The sequence below is a fragment of the Leiobunum rupestre genome, chromosome 4 (assembly GCF_980474605.1).
Source record: "Leiobunum rupestre chromosome 4, qqLeiRupe1.1.hap1, whole genome shotgun sequence".
NCBI lineage: Eukaryota > Metazoa > Arthropoda > Arachnida > Opiliones > Sclerosomatidae > Leiobunum > Leiobunum rupestre.
Genome location: NC_143387.1, coordinates 45498375 through 45520771, shown reverse-complemented (window position 1 = coordinate 45520771; position 22397 = coordinate 45498375). Strand labels below are relative to the sequence as shown.

At 33.6% G+C, this 22397-nt stretch overlaps 2 protein-coding genes across 2 annotated transcripts in view; both read left to right on the top strand.

Annotated features, from left to right (window-relative positions):
* LOC149947957 (uncharacterized) overlaps window positions 1-22397 on the top strand; it is a 534917-nt gene that overhangs the window by 59218 nt on the left and 453302 nt on the right. The window lies entirely within an intron of this gene.
* LOC149947967 (inactive dipeptidyl peptidase 10-like) overlaps window positions 1-22397 on the top strand; it is a 178273-nt gene that overhangs the window by 501 nt on the left and 155375 nt on the right. The window lies entirely within an intron of this gene.

The window sequence follows — 22397 nt, the reverse complement described above, 5'->3', positions numbered from 1 at the left end:
ACCCGGATTAACTGTTCGTTACGAAAAAAAAAGGTTTTCTCGCGGTTCTATCGTTCGAGCATCGTCGAATTTTAAATTTTTTTTGGTTTGCTTTTGTTTTACAATTTTTCAAATGCTTCTAAAATTGTATTATTTTGGCTATGTTGCTTAAATAAAATCTATTCAAAGGAACTCGTACGTTTTATTTTGTAGCTTGCTTTCTTCCACCTTCCACGTCTCTCGTAAAAGTCATGACACGAAGGCATGTTTTCGAATATATTCATTTACAGTTTTTACTGAAATACGAGTACTCGCCATTTATTTTTTTTCAGTTACCTATTTATTTGCATCGTAGAAATTGAATTGTTTAGAGAAAAGCTCGCCTGATTCTTGCGAAACTTATTATTACGCTTTAATCATATTCAAAATATTTCTCATTTGAGTCTGTCTCATCATAAAAAATAAAAATATGACACCGTTCAATGACAATGATACACTAATTTCGTTTAAGCTTTGCGAAAATATCCATGAAACATTTTTGACGTTATTTTTCCAAGCAATTTGACTTGATTATAATTTGTTTTACTTTATTTTTATACGAGTAAATTGCATTTTGTTAAAACGTTTAGTACGCTACTGGTTTATATTTAAATAAGAAAACTTTATTTTAAGCGTATTTATATTTTATACGAATTATTTTATATAGAACCTTAAAGAAAATATTTTTATACATGATGGTTTTTATTAAATATTGCCCACTTTCTTACCAATAGTTTTTACGCCTAAATACGTCAAAGAATTAGATGAGAAATCCTTTTCCAAGTGACAGAGTCCTTAAACTGTTTCGAAGCTAAAGATGTTTTAGGAAATAAAGAAAAGTGGGAGCGTATATCGATTTGGCGATTCTTTTCGTTGGCTGGCGAAAAAAACGACAGCAGTATTTGGGAAGCGGGGTTTTTGCGGGTGGCTCTACATTTTCAAGATATCAGGCCAAAAATCGCAGCTGTTACGGCACTGAAAAATAGAGAGGTTTGCCCAAACAACCTCCCGCGCTTCGTCGGTGGGCGCGTTAAATGAGCCTTCTTCTACCTCTTCAAATCGAACCTTTAACCCTTGAAGGCTGCTGGCTACGATTCCAGTCAAGGGGGAAAAAGGAATTGATTCGTCTTATTCGGAATTTTCGATACGCATCGGGACAGTTTGATTACATTCAGATTAGCCGCACTGGTAGACGATTTATTGTCATTCCAATATCGAGAGCCTACGCCGAGCTATCTTTTCGTTTCCAACCTGCCTGACCCGTTCATTCGTCAATATGTCCAACCTGAAACCAAAAAGTGCTCGCATTTTCTACAGCCCGTGCGCTCGATGATCCGTTAAGGCTTCATTTAGATTGTTTTAAAAGAAGATCCGGATAAAAATTGGAACTGGGTTGCGTCGCTAAAATCCTTCTCGCTTATGCCAGCCACTATTCAAGTAAGCAGTAGCGTTTCAGTGTGAGATTTCTTACGTCATATGAGGTATGCTTTGTACTGTTGAATAATGAAATGGCGAACAACAAATTTATTCTTTTACAAGCTGTACAAGTACAGCGTAGACACATTTTTTAAAATTTCGATGATTTCTCGATATCTACCGATCCTTACTTATCGTTTGACTATTAAAAATGGTCTTTGATACTTTATAATTATATTGCGCAGGGTTCATACAAACCTGGAGAAACTGGAAAACCTGGAAATATCAGAGAAACAGATTCTTTCCAAAAATATCAAGGATATATCAGGGAAATTTTAAATATTTAACCTAAACCCGGATATATCAGGGAAATTTTAAATATTTAACCTAAACCCGGATATATCAGGGAAATTCGTTTGAGTCTGGAAGCGCCTCAATAATTATATATATTTTTTTTCGATTAAACGAAAACATACGGTGCTTTAGCACCTGGAAATATCAGGAAATTTCCAGGAAAAAACCTGGAAATATCAGGGAAATTAATTTTCCAAATGTTGTATGAACCCTGATTGCGACTGATATTAAACGCGTTGGAGTACCGCATGGATGCAAAGTCTGGATTCACTGATATGGCACAAAGAAACGGTTAATTTCGTGATAACTGTATTTTTTCCGCAACCGATTGGTTGCCATAGTTTAAAGAAATTATCAATGTACAAAAGCACCGATTTCCGAGTTAGGTCACGCCTACCATTTTGAAAAAAGTCGTCAGTCCCCCTTGATTCTTTGTCCATGTATATATAAATTACCACGAATAAGCCATTAGCTTTCCGCCGAAGAAAAATGAACGTAAATTTATTCAACTTGAAGAAATAGGTATCGGCGATGTCGTTCAGAATGCATTAGGAAAATATTTTGCTATTAAAATTTTAATATATGTATCGCTTAAGACTACAACTCCCCATATCAATCCGCAAAACTTCGAAATAAATATATTTTGTCAAATAAAGTAAATAAAAATATAATGTCAAAATCAATCTACTTTTGGCACAACACATCGCTATAGCTCAAACCGGAGATGTTTGACAAATATATCATATAAAATACGGACCAAAATAAAAAGGAGAGTTCTAAAAATAGTACAAACTACAGCTCATGCACAAGTTTAAAAAATTTTCACGACGTAAAGAAGGAAATGTTGAAAAATCGAACAAAATATAAAGCAATAGGTTTGAAAGTACTGTACTATATGTTTCTAATATATTTTAAATGTAATGGGATTAGTTTAAAATTAATTTAGAATATCACGCTTATTAACCGCCAAAAAAGGCTTAAGGATTTGTTTTTTTTTTTCAAATTGAGTTTGGCTGATGAATGATGATCAGGGAGAAATTATTTATCAGCTATTCTGATAGTGTATAAATGAAATGAAATTTACACGATACATTACGAGTAAACGTCTTTTATTCAAAGAAAATTTGTAATTGACATGTTTTAGGCCAACCATTTTATTTTTTTTAACTATAACATAATGGTATTTTCCGTCGCAAATCGAATTTTAAAAGCCGTCAATATCAATTTTCAATCTTTTTAGGGCATGGCACTAATTAGATTAAGAATTTACAAAGTGGGCGCCGTTCGAGCTATAACCGACCCGCTGTGAATAATCAATAAGTTTAAAAAGGAAATTCGGTCCGTAAATTAAATTAAATGTATTTAATTTTTAAGTGGATTCTGTAAAAAGGGGACGTCACTTGGGTGGGGCAAGGTGGGCATTGGTCCCATCCTGAATTTTTATGAGCTAAAAAAGTTAACAAATAAACAGAACATAACATATTTTGTTCTGTCTATTATCCTGAATTATGCAATAACTTTTTCGATTTAAAATCCAAAAAATATGAAATTTTATACGTTTGTTCCATTTAAAAAATTATGTTTTCCCAGACCCCCGGACATTCAAGTTCTGCCCCCTCCTGAAAAATCTCGAAATGACGTCCCTGTTTTCGTCCGATCGAGTTGGCTCCACCGCGATTGTTGCCGAAACCACCCGTTATTAGGCTCAGGGTCTTTCCACTTTTTATTAGGATTATAAAATTAGCGAATAAGTAGATTAGTCCATTATGAAAAGGGATAAAAAAGCTAAACCCTAATCAAATTTGAAGAAATTGAAAAACTTACAAATAGCTCGTACCGATAGGTCTTCGAGCAAACAAAATGTCGCGAAACTCGGACGAAATAGATCTTCGAGTGAAAAACTAAATTAAATTAAATAAAAAAGCCGTGGGAAGACTGGGTCGCGACTGTTACACCGAAAAGATAAACTAAGCCTAAACATTAAAAATTTCAAAACGAGGTGCGTAGCAACGGAAAGCTGAATAGTGGTGGAGAATAGTATATACGAAATGTAACTTTTTATTAGTCAAGATACACGCGAAAAAGTAGAAGTGACGGAAATTTATTTAGAAGGCGAAAAACACTGAAAATACAGATGAGCTTAATGGGAACTTCGTCCGAATGCATCTCCCAGCATACTCTTTGGCTTCTCGAATACCTCGTAAAATATTAACGAAGATTTATCGAGATTCTCGTGAATACGAGTTTTTTTCTTCTCGCTCGCCGCATTTACCCATCGGATGCTTTTTTTATGGCAACATTCTGTATGGAAGGAAATTTTTGGTATTAGAATTTTGTTCCCCTTCCCGTTGTTGTCCGCTAAGAATTAACAAGCGGGCTACTTTTTATCCCGGCAAAAATCAATTCGGTAACAACTTTCTTTTCTTTCGCGTTGCGGAAAAAAAGAGCATTTTTTTTTTGGCAAGGATCCAGTGGCTCGTGTGAACGCCTGAAGTCGGTTCGCGTGAAATTCGTTTTAAAAGCGAAAGACGTTATTGCAAACTAGCCTCCGCTTTCGGACATTCTTTCAACTGGCTCTTCTTCTTCTTCGTTCGGTACACTTTGCGGGCTTCTATTTTGTATCGGTATTGTCCGCTTTTTCCAATAGATTCTCGTGTACGTTTGGCGGAATGGACGAGCGACTACAAAGCCCTCCGGACTGATGGAAATATTTCCGAGTTAAAAGCCGTTCGATCTCCACGCTTTTCGATTGAGTTTCATACCTAAAATGCTTAGCCATTAAATGTCCATTATATAAGGTCCGTTCGTTTGCGCGACTGAACTTCGTGATTCGCGTGCGTCTTCGCAATTCCAGCGATGACTGATTGCGAGCGTCTACTAAAAACGCCTTTTCCTGTCAAGTAGCGCCACGAAGAAGAGTTATTTCACTTTGCGAGCCTCTTTTGCCAACTACTCTTTTTGCTTCAAAAGGTTTACAAAGCGTGGCTCACGACCAAGATGCGTTCGCCAAATTTCCAAGGTTTTAATCATTCAGAATAATCAAAAATTACGAAGGAAATATTTCGCATCTAGGAAAACTGATGTTTATAATTTCAGTATTAAAAATTAAATTAAGCATTATTATTCAATGTCAAACTTAACGTGGTTATAATATACGAAAGTAACTACGGCTCGGCGTTCGGATAAGAAATTTTCCATATCCGAAAATTATCCGAATAAAAACTTATTTGTTGCGTATTAAATCGTATAATAGTCACGAATAATATTCAAAAATAAACAGTTAATCGATTTTTTTATGATTAATTGAAATTTTGGCGGTTAATTTAACCGTTTCCCCGAGCTCTAAAAGTGAAGTACTTTAAGTTAAGTTTTAATTAACTTATAAATCAAACGTAGGTATTGATAAGTTCTCTCAGAATCATCATATCTTTTTTATGTTTTTATGTGTTTATCACTAAATGTTTGTTTAAAGTTTGAAATTTACAAGCTGTTGATATTGAAATGTAAATACGCCGGACGAATGGCTTCAAAGAGTGCAAAGTGAAAGCACGTGAGAGCGGCTTCGTCGCCTGCTTTCCGATCAATACAGCTGCAGCACATCCCGAAGTAAGTTTCGCCTCCGCCATTCCTAGAAGGCGCTGCTCATCTTTGCGTTTATGGATCCAATTTATAACTGCAACGTTTCCCCCAGCGAAATATCCCAATTGAGCAATTTTCTTCCTCATCACTCTTTTTCCATTTCTCCGGGTCCCTGTCCCTGTCCCTGTCCCCGCGTATGTACCGCCAGAAGAAAGAGAAGCGACCCTTTCTTAGCGCGATTAATCATTACACGCGCGCGCGCGCCAAATACTTCCAAGACGCTGTGTTAGAAATGGCAGCGCGTCAGTGGAGAAAAACGGTGTTCGATAGAATGAAACTGAGCGGTTATAGAGCCAACAGTTACGTGGGGACGCGACTCGGCGCCGCTCGAAGCAGTCTGACACCGTTGTCGCTAATGGACATCTGCCAGGGCACCAACGAATACCTGCGAGTTTTGATAAAGCGACTTTTTCCCCAGACTACATACGTCCGCCGAGCCACCGAACCAAACATTGCCAAAAAGAAAACTAGCCCTTTTCTCTCCAAAAAGACTCTCCGCTAGATGTCGGGCAATAGTGGTGATATAATGACACCGCCCCAGCCAATCGAAGCGATCTCTTATCGATTAGTTTCTCGTAGAGACGGTTTCTTTATACGTAGCGCGTGCCTTTTTAAAGCGGGCGGGGGGGAAGGAAAATTTATAAATATAAAGCTTCCGCGTGGCCTTTTTTTGGACTACAGCAATCGTCTGGGAAACAAGATGGCGGTTTTTTACACCTTGGACAATATGTTGCCACTATATTTATTGCGTTGTAAAACCCGATTGCATCTTCAAATTTAGCCAACAGTTGGCGTTTAGCTTTTAAAATTATTTAATCATAAGGATCATATATCTTTGAGCACCTAAAGTTGAAATTTAATTGCGGTTTTATCTTTGATATTGCTAAACGTAAAATGAAATTTCGGGTATACAAAGGTGTCCAAAGTTTCTAGATCAGCGAGTTTTTCAATTGAAAATTCTTTTAAAAATGCAAGAGATATCATAGTTTTAAATATGGTCTTGCGTGAAAAGATTGTAGAGCATGCTCTGCAAAGTAAAAATACAGTTTGATTCGAAAAATAATTCGTGTTAATAAAAATAAAACAAATAAGAATGCCTTTTTACAAATTACACCTTGAATTACAAATTACACCTTGAATTACAAATTACACCTTGAATTACAAATTACACCTTGAATTACAAATTACACCTTGAATTACAAATTACACCTTGAATTACAAATTACACCTTGAATTACAAATTACACCTTGAATTACAAATTACACCTTGAATTACAAATTACACCTTGAATTACAACATACACCTTGAATTACAAATTACACCTTGAATTAAAACATACACCTTGAATTACAAATTACACCTTGAATTACAAATTACACCTTGAATTACAAATTACACCTTGAATTACAAATTACACCTTGAATTACAAATTACACCTTGAATTACAAATTACACCTTGAATTACAAATTACACCTTGAATTACAAATTACACCTTGAATTACAAATTACACCTTGAATTACAAATTACACCTTGAATTACAAATAACACCTTGAATTACAAATAACAACTTGAATTACAAATTACACCTTGAATTACAAATTACACCTTGAATTACACCTTGAATTACAAATTACACCTTGAATTACAAATTACACCTTGAATTACAAATTACACCTTGAATTACAAATTACACCTTGAATTACAAATTACACCTTGAATTACAAATTACACCTTGAATTACAAATTACACCTTGAATTACAAATTACACCTTGAATTACAAATTACACCTTGAATTACAACATACACCTTGAATTACAACTTACACCTTGAATTACAAATTACACCTTGAATTACAAATTACACCTTGAATTACAAATTACACCTTGAATTACAAATTACACCTTGAATTACAAATTACACCTTGAATTAAAAAATTCATCAATTTTGTACGATAGAAAAATAAATTGGTAAACCAAAACATTCACGGTGACGTGAGATAATAAAAACTCATTTTAATTAGATGCTTATTCGAGGTATTCCCATTTAACACGTTGTTGCTTATATACAGCAGTGATTGGTCAATCAATAGAATGTTTCGTCGAAGCTATATTGATATATAAATTAACGAATTATTTACAAGGCGCTAGCTTAACAGTAGTCCTATATTATCGTTCTTCGAGTTATTCATGAATTTTACAATTCAAGGACGTCATAATATCTTAATGGAAAATCACTTCATTTCCTTCACCGAATAGTATGAACTATAACTTTATTATTAAATATTATCGTCTGGCACATACGTTTAATATAATAATAATAATCAGTTGTAAGTCGGAAAATGACCGAGTCCTTTTTTCCGGAAAAGAAGAAAAAAGTGTTTTCATTCCATGATTAGCTTAATATTGTCGAATCCAAAAGTAAAACTAAACCTCTAGACTAATCCAGAATAAAAACCTTTAAAAATTAATACGTTTCAATTTTTTATTTTTCCGAAGTAAGGAAAATTTTCTAAATAAAATATTTTGATATATAACTGCTGAAAAGTACTATTTATAGTAAGCATTTTCGCATTAAAATATTTTTCAATTTAAATACTCGTAATATTAAAAATTTTAGAAAATAACTGAAATGTAGTTAACTTTTCAGTCAACGGAGGCGTGAAATGATAAATAAGTAGAGCATAACGCCACCACACTCAGCCCGATGTAACGTTTGTTAGTTCTCAGTTGCCTCGATCCGTTATAATTAGAAAACCGAAAATGTACAAATATAAGATCTCGTCATTACAAGTATTATTTCGAAGGGGCAGTTTTTACGACCGAGAAGTCTGAGAAATAGTCTTAAATCTATGATTTGAGAAAACATTTTCGGAGTAAACCGCGCATAAACCTTCGAAATACCAAAAATGCCCGAAAGGAAATATTTGTCCGGTGCGCTTGTGTCTAATAAACATTTGGTTCGTCCCCGCGCCACGCTGGACGTGGAAAAAGTATTTTTATTGGGTTTTGCGAGAAAGTAGCGAAACTGATTTTAGCTCGAGCCCTCGCGTGTGGAAAAAGCGCCCTTTTATAAAGGCCTATAAATTTTATTGTCCAGTTTTCCATCTTGGAAAGAGTAAAGCTGCCTTTTTTTCCTTTTCCGCGATACAAGATTTATTTTTTTATTTTCTCGTTTCTTCAACGTTTCATATTTTTATCTCTCCGGACGAACTCGTATATCATGAATAATGCAGGGTTTTTCTCAGCGAGATTTTGTGCATATTGAAAGTTAAAAATGCAAGAAAGCGTGTCTTCTGTTTTCCGTGTGTTTATGCCAACACTGGCGTAGGAACCAATAAAGATAAGGCTGGCCGAGCGCATTTTTTCATTTATTTGTTGTCATCTGGAGAGTTTCTATTTGCGGTAAAGTCCACCACGTTGGATTATTTTTTTTCGATTATTCTTAGGTATCCTTACCGTCCCACTTTGATAATAATAATAATAATCAGCAAGGCTAATACCCAAGGCACCACCCGTTAAATCGAGAGGTACATTTGTAAATTACGCTTATTTAAAACGTAAATACCACTTAAAGGGAATATAACCTCAGGTATTTGGTGTGGAACACCAACGTTTACAGCTCTGGCCGCTCTTGCCTTTGGCTTTAGAAATTTTTGGCGCCACTGTACAGGGAAATTTAAAAAATTGAAGGGGTCTTCCGTAAAGATTGCTTTGCAGGTTATATTCCCTTTAAAGGGCCCCGGAATCGTATGCAATTCTCTAGGTTTCCGCTCGAGACTCTGGAAACATTAGTGGAAACAAAAGCGTATCTAGGATTTAATTTCGGATGGCGTTTACACTGTGCATCTCCATTTAATTTAAAAGAAATTTAAATTTTGCATAGCCCCTCCCCATTTGACACTTAAAAGAAATATTACGCTACATGACTGGAAATATTCCAGAATATGATCTGCTATCACGAGGTACGGAAGAGTTTCTGACCCTTTAATCACGTTGGATTGTATTAACCAGAAAAAAAACCAAAATAACCCTTTCTCAAAATATTTTAAAAACAAATGTTTAAAATAATTGGTAAGCATTTTGTGGCATATAAAAAGAACGAATATCTAATTGGCTGAAATGAAGAGTATGACAGAAACGTCCAGCTTTTGTAAATATCTGATAATATAATTATTTTAGTCGCTTAATAAAATGACTGGTAATATCTTCTATTTAGCATGTCCTTAATATAAAGTGAACCTTTTGGTTTCGGTATCTTTTTGGTACGCGTGGCGCATTTCTAGTGTCGGTTTCTCGCTGGAAAGGAAATTTCATTTCTCAGCCGCCAGCTGATGCCTAGTTTTATTCTTCCTTAATTTGTATACCGTCTTCTTCACCTTTACAGGCTCGCGTTCTCTCGGAAACCTTAGCCCTATCTCCGTTATTTGGCTTATATAGGTACAGCCTTACATCTCAAGAGCACGATCCATAAAGCAGCTTCAACTAGCCAACACACTATCTCGAGCGTTCGTTCTTAAACAAACTAAAACTTGATTTTCTATATCGCGTTAGACAGTATACAAACTTAGAAGTGGAATTTCCCGTATTAGTCTAACGTGGACGAAGAAATCAGGGGAAGGACTAGTTTATCTCTCTCGTAGAGAGAGTACATATCACGCACACGTTGAGGCGCTACAGGCAATGCTGAGAGCAGTCTGTTAAAATGCAGATCAACAAGGTTTAAGAGAGGCTAACCTCTCTTACCGTCTTTAAGCAACGCCTCGCCCGTGAGCCCCACCCAAATTTATCTCTACATATTTTACGGGCTTAGATTTGATAAATTCAGCTAGGAGCAACGAACACAGCACCCCACACAAGGAGAACGCAACCCGTCCAAAGTCGTGCATTTTTTTGCGTACAGTTTTCATTGGTTAGACGCTTTAGCACCTGCTGCCGTCGGAAGGGGAAAATTCGTAAATTGTCTTCCCCCTTTCCCTAAAACGTTCAGCGTAAAGGCTCGTCCAATGAAATTTGTACACAACACTGCGTTAAGATGTTTAAAGACTATCTCCTTGTGTTTGTTGCTCCTAGTTATACCAAAAGTAACATAAGACCCGGTTATACAGTTATAGATATTTTTAAATAATTGGGAAGTCGTATTTTACTTGAATAAATTTTACCCGTTTTTGTAGGAAAACCATAGATAGACCTTTCTATAAAGTCACATCGGTTTTTTTTATGTTGCTGCCGCGTCACGGGTGACGTATCGATGACGTTTTACTACGAAAAGCCCTGGACTTCAGGGTAAATTCGATGAGGTACCCTGTTTTTAAGTATAAATTGAACTGAACTTCTACATATTTTGTGACGATTGAGCTACATAAAAACAAATTTTTTTGGAAAGGCTTATTATGTTATTTTTCATTTTAAAAATCGTTAAAAGAACTAGAGCAGTAATGCCATCTATCTTTACTCATTCACACGTAACGTGTTTAAGTGAATATTCTTTCATTTTAAAATTAATTTAATTTAATTTCCGATTCGGTATATAAAAAGATATTTTCGTAAACACGTATTAAATTTAATTTTTAGAGTTAACTAATAAGTTAATTAATTAATTAATTAATTAATTTTATGTTGCGCTTAATAATTTATATATGTATGTATATAAATTTATATATACCTTTATTAAGATTTATATTACGTATTGATTTTATAAAATGAAATAGTTCGGTTAGCCTCATATAGATGGCGGTAAAACATTTGGTGTCTACGCTCCAATCGATTCTCCAGTATCGATTGCTTTTCCTTTTTCCTACACTGCGGTAGCTTTCTGCTCCGGACACGCGCTTGGATATGTAGAAAGCCTTGACCTGTTAAAGGTCTAGTAAACATCGTAGGAAAACTATTAATGAAAAGTTTTCAACTCGGTCCAAACAAAAACTTTATTTTTATAGAATTTCAGGTTTGAAATAATGTCAAGAAACACTCTGAGGGTTTTAACAATTTGTACAATTTTCTTTTTATTTTGGTTTTGGTTATAAACATACTTTTGCTGAATAATAGTGTTGAAGAAGATTAATTCTAATTGTTTTAATGTCGATTAATTATGGTAATATACTAATTGAATATTATTATAATAATATTGTGGACATATACCCAGAATAAGAACACATTGGAAAATATTTTAATTTATATAAAAATACTTCATTAATTGAAAATACTCGTAATCAAAACCAGAAAGTTTAAAAAATTCAATTTCTTCTCTTTTAATATTATTATTAATTTATTGAAGTGCTGTCAGATACCAAAATACCAATTTTACAAATTACATTACAATTTCTTACATTATATAAAAAAGGAAAAAATAGATATTATACAAAACAAGTTACATTTAAATTTGTAAAAATATATAACCTCTGAAAAATTGTCTGCTAAATTAATTTAAAATATTAAATATTAACTTCCTCTATACCAATATCGATTAGTCATCGTACAATATTAGATTTAAAATCAGTTATCATCTTACACAATTTTTTGTTATTATTAAGTTTATTATATAATTTCAACGCTAAATACGTTACTTGTTTTTGCGCAATACTTTTAAGCGTTCTCACACTAATTACATTCCTGGTTTCACCATTACGGGTATTATAAGAGTTTTGACAGATAATATTTATAATTTTTATCTTATAAATATCAATATAAGTATAATTGCTTAACAATTAAAACTTTAAAATCATTAAATTATCTTATACGACTTTCCAGGTAGTTGGTCTTAAAGCAAATACGAAAAATTGTTTTGTTGCATGATTTCAAGGGGTTCAATAATTGAATTATACGTTCCTCACCAGCCTAAAATACCATAGCATAACACTGATTGGATAAGTGCCAAATAAACAATTCTTAACCAAAGTATAATTCAGAAATTACGTAATAAATAAATTTATATTAAAATCCTCTAACCCTATTAAAGTACAATATTATTGTGCTTTTTCCATTTAAGAGTACAATACCCAAATATTTGATTTCATGAACTCTTTCTAGGTTTAAACAATTGTTACAACAGTTTCGACAATTTGTATTTTCATGAACTAGAATGTCATAATGAAAATCACTTATATTTATGGTAGAAAATCAAACATATTTAGTTTTACTTTTATTTACCGTTAGTAAGTAAATATTTAGAATTTTATAAATACTATGCTGGGCTTTTTCGAAAGCCTCAGACCAAGAACTGCCTTTACGAAAAATAGCTGTGACATCCGGAAAAGATACTAAAATACGTTTAAGATTCATATAACATATATCATTTATATATATATATATATATATATATATATATATATATAATAAAGATAATAACTCAATTTAATTCAAACCAATGCTATGGGTGCCTGCGATTTTTACCGCCATTTCACAATTTTCCAAGTAGGTTTTGAACCACTTTAGCGCTATACCTCTCCAGCCAGCATTACTAAGTTTTTTAATAGTATGGAATGATAAACCTTATCAAACGCTTTCTTTAAATCTAAGAAAATTTCGAAGAAGTTTTTCACTGATCTAGAGAATTATACAGATTTTTAAAATATGCGAATAAGTAAAATAGTCCATAAAGAAAAGGGATAAAAAAGCTAAACCCTAAACAAATTTGGTAGGCCACACTTTGAAGCTCTCTGGCGCTCTTTTAACTCATCGTAGGGAAATGGTGAAAAAACAGGCATACGTCGAAACTCACCCCCTTCAACTCCTTAAAATTTTTGCATATCCTTTTGAAACACCCTTTATAGTGGGTAATAATTCGATAAGTAACGCTATTAGGAAATTTCATACCAACTAATTTAACGAAACACTAATAAAAATTATAACAATTTCATTAAAGGTTAGATCATTCTTTAGATGTAACGCTATTCCGTTATTTTTGTGAAAATATTTTTCAGAACGGATAATAATATACCTAGGTATACTAAAATAATTAATATCATAAATCTTGAATGCTTCAGTTAACATAATTCTGTCTCAAGATAATTGTAATGATTCCAGAAATATTTCAAATTCATTAAGAGGTTTTTAATGCTTCTAATATTTAAGTGGTATATATTTACTGAATATGGTGTTTTAAAAATCTGAGGTTAGAATTTCTACTCGGGGGGGGGGGGGTTATTAAAAAATTGCTATTATTTAACTTAGTATAAATCAAAATTGAAAGATTTAATATTAATTATACCTAAATTATCATCTTTCTTAGAAATATTTTTCCATCACTCACCCAAACATATTTGCAATTCTTTAATTTAGCGAATTGTTTAGTTTTAAACAATAGTTTTTTATTGAGTGAGCTTAATTTTTCCTTAAGCTATATTTTGATAATTTTTAGCGCTTGGTCGATATCATTTCCCGTTACATTTCACATAGTTTTAAAATGTTGAATCCAAGCGTTCGTGTATTTTCTAATAGCAAATGTTACTCTGATAGTTGGTAGTTGTTTACTTCCAATGGCAAACGATTAAAATCAACGATTTCACTATGTTAGCCTTTTTATTTTTGCAAGCTTTTAACACTAAAATTACAGGATTAAGACAACCACTTACATTTGTTTAAGATTTCGACTATTTCTTCTGACGTCTTTAGCAAACCTAATTTAGTTCCATCAGCTTTAAGATAATCTTAGTTTCCGCAACAGAATGTTGCTTACGTATCCAAATAGCAAAGAGTTCCATATATACTTCTTGCGATCTAATTTGAAACTGAAAATACCAGAAATATTTTAATGGTCTCAAATACGCGAATTTTCTCCAAAAACAGGGTTTTAAAAAGCATTTTCCAATTATTGTAGGCCACGTGCCGCGTTAACAGCCCTGCGCTGCCAAATAAACGAGAGTCAAAACGGTCGGTTACTCTCCGAGGGCCAACGGAAAATGATTGCAATGTGAGCCAAATGAAGGCTGCTAGTAATAATTGGTCCCGAGTTCTTTAGGTTCCCCCGAGTAAAGCCTTCCTAATTAAGAATGATATCAAACATAATCAACTAGAAGAAAGCCTATGCCATCTAAGAATAAATAAAAACAGACAAAAATAACTCGCCGGCGAACCTTCTCTCACACAGACACGAGCAAAAATAGGTACGACGATTCGCAGTCGTTTTAGAGCTAAGCACCCGATCTCGGCCGCAACGATAAATGATGTGTTGGGAGCCGTATTTGCCACGAAAGGGTCTCGTCATTTCTTTTCCTCTCGCTTTTTCCGCCGGACTCTCAGTCCTATATTTATAGAGGATCAGATAGCCTCCGTGTCATGGACAAACATCAATCCACCGAAAGCAGAAATGGCGAACACGAGCTTGATTTAGTTTCGCCAGCGCACTCGTTGAGGACTTTCTCGCTTTTACACACATACCCTAAGGGATTGGTGTGTACTATTTTCACTTGGTACGTAGCCGCCGCCGCCGCCGCCGCCGCCGCCGTCGCTGTTCGGGGCATAACTCTCGACAAGTTTATAGTAATATTGAAAATGATACGACGATCGACAGAAAGTATCAAACCCTCGGTAACAAATTTATTAATTTTTAAATCGGAGCATATTTTAGTGTTTTTGGTAGATTTTCATTTTGAAATTGGAATTTCGTACCAATTCAAGATTCAGAATAGAATTGTCATCTGTCTCCAAATATTTGATCTCTAACCTTGGAAAAAAATAAATTGCGCGCAGGGTACGACGGCTTCTAGCTAAAGATACCAATTTAACTCTAACCTGTTATTCAGAACGAATTGTATCAATTGTGTTCTACGTCTTATATATACTCTCGGCGTGCTTTTTAAGGCACCACACGTTTTTTATGAAATAAAATTGATTTTTCACTGGATGAATGACAAAGTGATTAGGATCGTTGTTATTGTACTAGTTTGTTGAGAAAGTGCTCCTTTTGCTAGAAATTCGATTATGTTATTATAGTGCGCTTATCAAGTTAATGTACAAGGTGAATTATATATTGATCCTAATGACCAGGATGATTGATATAGCGTTGTAATGAATTGCTTGTGGTAAAGTAACTCTTCGGTTGTTAAGAATTAGTGCCCTGATTATGTTAAAGGACAGGGTAATTGAGTTATTGTACAGGGTGGTTGATCTTTTGGTAAAATTTACACTTAGATAATTATAGTGCGCTTATTAATTTAATGTACAGGGTGATTGAAATATTGTACTTAAATTATAGACGGTGTGATTAATAAAGCGTAGTCTTAGGTTTTTCTTTGAGTTAAAATTACTCTTTGGTTGTTACTGCTTAGTGGGTTAGTTATGTTAAACGACAGGTTGATTGAGATAAAGTTTTTAAAATACAAGGTGGTTGAGAAAACACTCATTTTCTTCTTGGGTTATTATAGTACGTTTATTAAGTTAATGTACAAGTTGATTGAAAATTTGTTAAAATTTAAATTTAATATTCAAAATATATTTAATACATCGGGGGATTGTGTGTACTTAAATGTCCGTGACATCTTGTTTACTTTATCAGCTGGATCACTCCATTCGTTCCAATGGGAATCCTCTCTCGTGTTATGCGTAAATGCTCCTAATATCTTAGCAGACTACTTTAAACAAAATATTAACTTTTTCTTTAAATAAAGTCTATGATAATGTTCCATAAGTGTGTCAGTTAATGGAAAACGTGTGTGAGAGATATCTTTGGTGTGACGTAGAAAAGACGTCATATCCAAAAAAATAAGAGCCTGAAGCGAGAAAAATGCGCAAATTAAAACGAAATTATCGAGCGCCGGTTTTATGGTTGGCAGCGTCTCTCTGCAGCATGACGACGTTCTAGAAATATTCTTAGTAAAATTTAACAGGCGGAACTGACGATGAGGAGATTGACACGCTTAAGTGAAACATAATTATAACTAGTTTTAACAATGTATTAAACACTGATATATCAGGCTAGGTGTCTGGAAATGGGTGAAAAATACGAGCAGTCGGACATTCAAAAAAATCGTGTATACTTTCCAAGAAAGTGGAAATACAGTCTGAATTTCTTCAAAATACGAAGATTTTTCAAAATACAAAAATCAGACAACAAATCTCGAAATCCAACAACAAATCCAGAAATCCTACAAAAAAATCCTAAAATCCGACGCTAAATCTCGAAATCTGTCAAGAAATCCAGAATTACCATGCTAAATTCTAGTGTTGATAATTTTCCTGAAAAAATAAAATAAAATTTTCCGCAAATCGGAAAAATAAAAATTTGAAACACAAATTACTTTTTAAATGTTTTTAATGTTTTTAACTTTTTATCGATATGAAATATATAATATCAGTAAACATACTACAAATCATTAATAGTGTTACATTGTTAATCAGTTTAAACTAGTCTAGATTAAAAAATGAGGCGAAAATTCCGCTTTATTTAAATTTGCAAACAATGTATTAGACTTATCATGGAATGAAAACTTTTTTTTTATTTTGTTTCGGAAAAATAAGGAAAATTTCCGGAAAAAAAACCTCGGTCATTTTCCACGGAAAATATTCCGACTTACAACACTACTAAATTCCAAAATCCGACACGAAATCTCGAAATACGACGAGAAATCGAGAAATCCGAGGAAAAATCGAGAACTTTCAAAATCCGCCGAAAAATCCGGAAATCCAACGACAAATCCTAAAATCCGACGATAATTTGTGAAATCCGCAATTTAACAAGAAATCTTGAAATCCAGCGTGAAATCCCGGATTTCAAAATTCCGTACACATTTTTGGTGAATGTCCGACCCACTTAACAATACCTTCGAACGTCAGACTAATTCAATTTGAGAAACTTACATTAAACTTGTATCGTACTTCCTATAACTCGAAAAACGATTCGCTTAGTTAAGTTAGTAGAAACCACCTATGGACTGCAACGCGTTTTGAAATTTTTAATGTTTAGGCTTAGTTTCTCCTTTAGATTTGACAGTCGCCAGCCAGATTTCCCGCACGGTACTGATGAGTTCCAAATAGAACGAAACCGGTCTACCGTTGGAATTTCTGGCTATTTTATTTAATTTTAATTTAGTTTATTACTCGAAGATCTATTTGATCCAAGTTTCGCGTTGCTCGAAGACCTATCGGTACGAGTTATTAGTAAGTTTTTTTAATTTCTTCAAATTTGTTTAGGATTTAGCTATATTATCCCTTTTAATTATGGACTAATCTACTTTTTCGCGTATTTTATCAAACGATTCGGTTGTTGCGAGCGAAGCGAGCTTTCGATCCAAGCCCTATCTTTCCGCAAATAGTTCGTAAACCGATTTATATATCGAATTCCGAGGTTTGTCGCGGGATTTCCAACAAAAACCGCTTTATATATCTAATCGTCCGCGGAATTTATTTAGCAAGCAGTCGTTGGAAAAGTGGAAATTTATGAAACACGATTCTCGCGTTGTTTCGCTGCGGCTGGTCCGCTGGGCGGCGCTTACTCCATCGATTTGGCCTTCCGAAAACCGAAACAAAGCTAATAAAAAAGGGTCGAAAAATGCTGTTTTCTCGAACAGTCTCGGGGCAATGGATAGTGGCGGGAAACAATGGTGGCGCCAGTCTCGTCTTTACGAGGCTTCGAGCCGAACCGACAGAAGCCAATGAAACCGAAACTCTCATTTGTTATTTCCGCGTCTTTTTAAATCTAAAATTTTCCTCGTTGCGCGTTCGCTTCTCGTTATATCAGAGCTCAAACATTTTTTCGGCTACAACGAGCCTTTCATGATTATTTTTTTTCGGCGAGCGGGAAACTCAGACTGCTTGCTCGTGTCGGTTGGTCAATGTCATCTCTCAAATTGCGCTACAGTAGCTTGTTCCACGCGGGTCGTTTTGCGCTAGTGCTATTCACTGAAAAAGGAAAATATATCTCGGCATAGCTCTCTGACACACTGCACTGTTCAGCAACAGACTAGATATTTTCCAAAGCAAGCTATAGTTATATAAATATATACATATATCTCTAACTTGATATAGTAAAATATATATACAGGATGTTTCTAAAGGTTATGAAAAAATTTAAGGAGTTGTAGGGGGTGAGTTGAGAAGTTTGCCTGTTTTTTCCCAATTTTCCTACGATAAGTTAAAAGAGCGCCAGAGAGCTTCAAAGTGTGGCCTACTAGCCCCTGGAAGTAAGCTGCAACGAGTGCCAGAAACCAGCACACTTTGAAGCTCTCTGGCGCTCTTTTAACTCATCGTAGGAAAATTGGGAAAAAACAGGCAAACTTCTCAACTCACCCCCTACAACTCCTTAAATTTCATAACCTTTTGAAACACCATGTATATATATATATATATATATATATATATATATATTGATGTTTTGCGAGAAAGAAGAATAATAATAATAATAATAATAATCAGCTAAGCTAACACCCAAAGGCACCACCTTAGACCCAAGTCATCTAGCGACTTATAATGCCTTTAAACAGCTGGCAAGCCCTTCATGCCACGCGAGCCAACAGCTACCATCACTATTGCTATAATTAATGCCTTCCGTGATATTTCAATTGGAATGTTGAACAACACTATGATCTCCGTCGTTAAACGAGCTGAAGCATGTATCGTAGCCGACGGTGGCTCAATTGAACCGTTGTAAAATATTAAGTATTTATTTGATTAATGACATTAAAACTAATCATATTGTTTTATCAAATACTAAATTCATTAACCTTCAATTTATCGGCTTCTGACTGGTCAAATTTGGTAAAATCAAAGTTATTTGAACTAATAATATGGCGAGCAACAACTTTCTAATTGGAACCAAATCCGTAAACCCAACGGTTTTTTAATGACCTTGAAGACATGGTTCAAGGTCATTCAATTTTACACTAGTAAATGTCCCCCTGCACAAGGAATGTTCCATAGAAATTTGAAATATTCAAAAAAAAAGTTTTTTAGTTATTTATTATTTTTTGTTATTTAGTGTACATCTATATCTTTAGAAAATGTAGTAATTCGTTATATGAGTATTTTTGGTACACACGTGACATCATCAAATCTAAACTAGAAGCCTAGTTTTATTTCTTAATGTTTTATCCGCGCTATACAGCTATGCCTAAGCTGCTATTGAAAAACTTCGTCGTGAGAGCTTTAAAGGGAATATTTTCAACAGGAAAGAAAATTTGTGTCGGGTATACACTTTTGGCGCTTCGCGTTCGATATCTCGGCCCTTCTGGGCTCTTGAGCCCCTTGCAGCTTTCCTTCGGAGTCACTCTGATGCTGGCTGGTATGGCTTTACTCGGCACACATGTATATTTTAATATAAAAAAGTCGAATTTCTTATTTTTTATTTCGGTATAAAATATAAATCAATGGAATGAGTTGCTTGTAGAAGCGAAATCAGATGCGAAAGTCTTTTCGGTATTTGCTAAAGAGAAAAAAAACTCTCATTTCTTCGGGGAAATTTAAAAAAAAATTACATTCGTTTCCTGATGACTGACTTTAAACTGTTTATCACTGTATAAAAAGGACATTGTTACAAACTCATTTACAGCAGCGAAATAGTCTCTTTTTTTATTGAAATCGCGAAATCTAATTTGAATTACAAAGTAAAACTAAATTTATGCAAATGGAAGAAGGCCACTTCTTTCGGCTGGTCCGAAATCCAGCTAACACCGACGTTTGAATGCTCTTTTTTCGAAATATGTAACAAAGGAAGAGATCAGTTTCGGACTTTCGTCTTTTCGTTTAACGCGCGAATAATTTTTAGTATGAAAAATTAATCTAACTTGAAAAGAGGAAATGATTGTATTCGATTTTCGTTCTCCAACATGTATTTCAGTTTTTATTATTCGTAAAATATTTTCTATTTTCTTTTGTTTCGTGGAAATGTTCAGTTTTCAACAATATAGCGGGTTGTTTGAAAATACGTTATATTAATGGCAGGTCTCCACAAATGCACCTTCTAAATATTATTATTTTTTCGCGAAAATGCTAGGAAAATAGAGACCTCCTACTGCTATTTTAGAAAAGGATAATTACTAGCAGATTTTTAAGAATTTTAATATTTTTCCAATATAATAAAAATATTACACTTTATGCTAGTGGGAGTATTTTTCATATATTTTGCAAACATTTTCTAAATAGTTTGAGGTAATTTGTTGGATAATTTCAGTTAATTTTTTGGATATTTTTAGGTAATTTGTTGGGTATTTTGAGGTAATTGGTTGGGTATTTTGAGGACATTTGTTGGGTATTTTGAGGTAATTTGTTTGATATTTTGATGTCATATTGTGGATATTTTGATGTCACATTTTAGGATATTTTGAGGCAATTTTTATGATGTTTTGAGATAATTGTTTTGTATATTTAGAGATAATATCTTAGGATACTTTGAGGTCATTTTTATTATGTTTTGAAGAAATGTTTAGATATATTTCGAAGCCTGTTTAAAGATCAATTTAAGATACCTCAAAATTTCTATAAATTATTATTATTTAAAAGGCAACAGAATCGTTCCAGTTTCACTAGATTCCCGCTCTAGTCTATGAAAATAGGTCAGGAAAATTGTAAATTATGATTGGTCGGATCAGCTGACACGATTCGCGAAAGGGGAGGAGCAACCGGAAATTCGGGCTGAATTTTCAAATGATTCTGTAGCCCTTTAAAACAACCCTATTGAAAAACATTTTCAAGAACCGGCTTCAGAATAATAAACTTAAAACTCTAAGTATTTAAAATAATATAATTTATTAAAAATTTCAGAACTATTTTAGATCAATAGAAAACATATTATTTTAAAATATTTTCTAAGACAAATTGTTAGTAAACAAAGTAATTAGAAGCCTTGTTAGTCAGTATTCCAAAGTGAAGGTGACCTTTGCGTGTATACCCACAATTTAAATACAAACTTCATGAATATTTATCCAAAAATTTCCTTTTAAGCGGTGGAAAATATTTAGAGATATATTAACGGCTTAAAAAACCAGGCAAACAATAAATATGTTAGCACAATAAAGTTCTTTGATAAGATATTATACACTCTTGCTGTGGGCTTTGTTTTGCATAATGGTTTTTGACGCGCATGGCAAAACCTTTTAACCAACACGATCGTCATTTTGAGATATTTGACTTTTTCAAAACCTAAGTTATAAGATTTTAACGTGGTTTTTAATGCGAAAATTATAAAATCCAAAACCATGTTTTAAGTCATAAATATTAAAATATTTATGACTTTTACCTGAAACTTTTACAGTACTTTTGTACATGCCTTAGTAATACTGATGCGTAAAAATCTAATTTTTCAAAAATTTTGTGGTTAAAAGGTTTTGCCATGGGGCAGCCACGCTGTTTGAAATATACAGAAAGTATTGAAACTATTGAACGTATTTTATTCAGATACTAAGGGACATTTTCTTTCATAATTGTAAGAAATAAACGAAAATGTTTTTGTTTGCGGTTAATGTAGTTAAAATGGTTAAATGATAATTTTGATAAATCTGAAAAATATGTTTCTCTTAAATAAGGCCAAACGGATTTTTAATATTTTTTTTTCAAACGAAAATTTTTTTTATCAAAAAATAAACTTTGATCGACTATACCCAATAATTCCGGTTTGAAAAAAGTCGTGTAATTAGAAAATCGTTAGAATAATGGTTTTCCCCAAACAATAGTAACACGAGAAAGACGAAGAAATATGTTGGTCGTTTCCTTATCGATAGAAAAGTGCTTAATCTGGAAATCTTTCATTGATTTTCATTTAACTGCGAATATTTTTTACCGTTGCTTAAATTGCTTACCCTTCTGCCTGGAACTTTTTTAATTTCTAAGTAAAATGAAACGAGGAATATACCGTAATTAATTAATCACTGATTATACTGATATTTACTTAATTTTATGTATAATTTAATTATATATTCGTATATTTGGTCGTTTTCTCCAACCAACATCAATGGAAAATGATATTTTTTTATTATTATTTTTAATCAGCTTAGGCCTAATATCACGAGTAATATTACATTACAAGTATGGCACTTGTAACG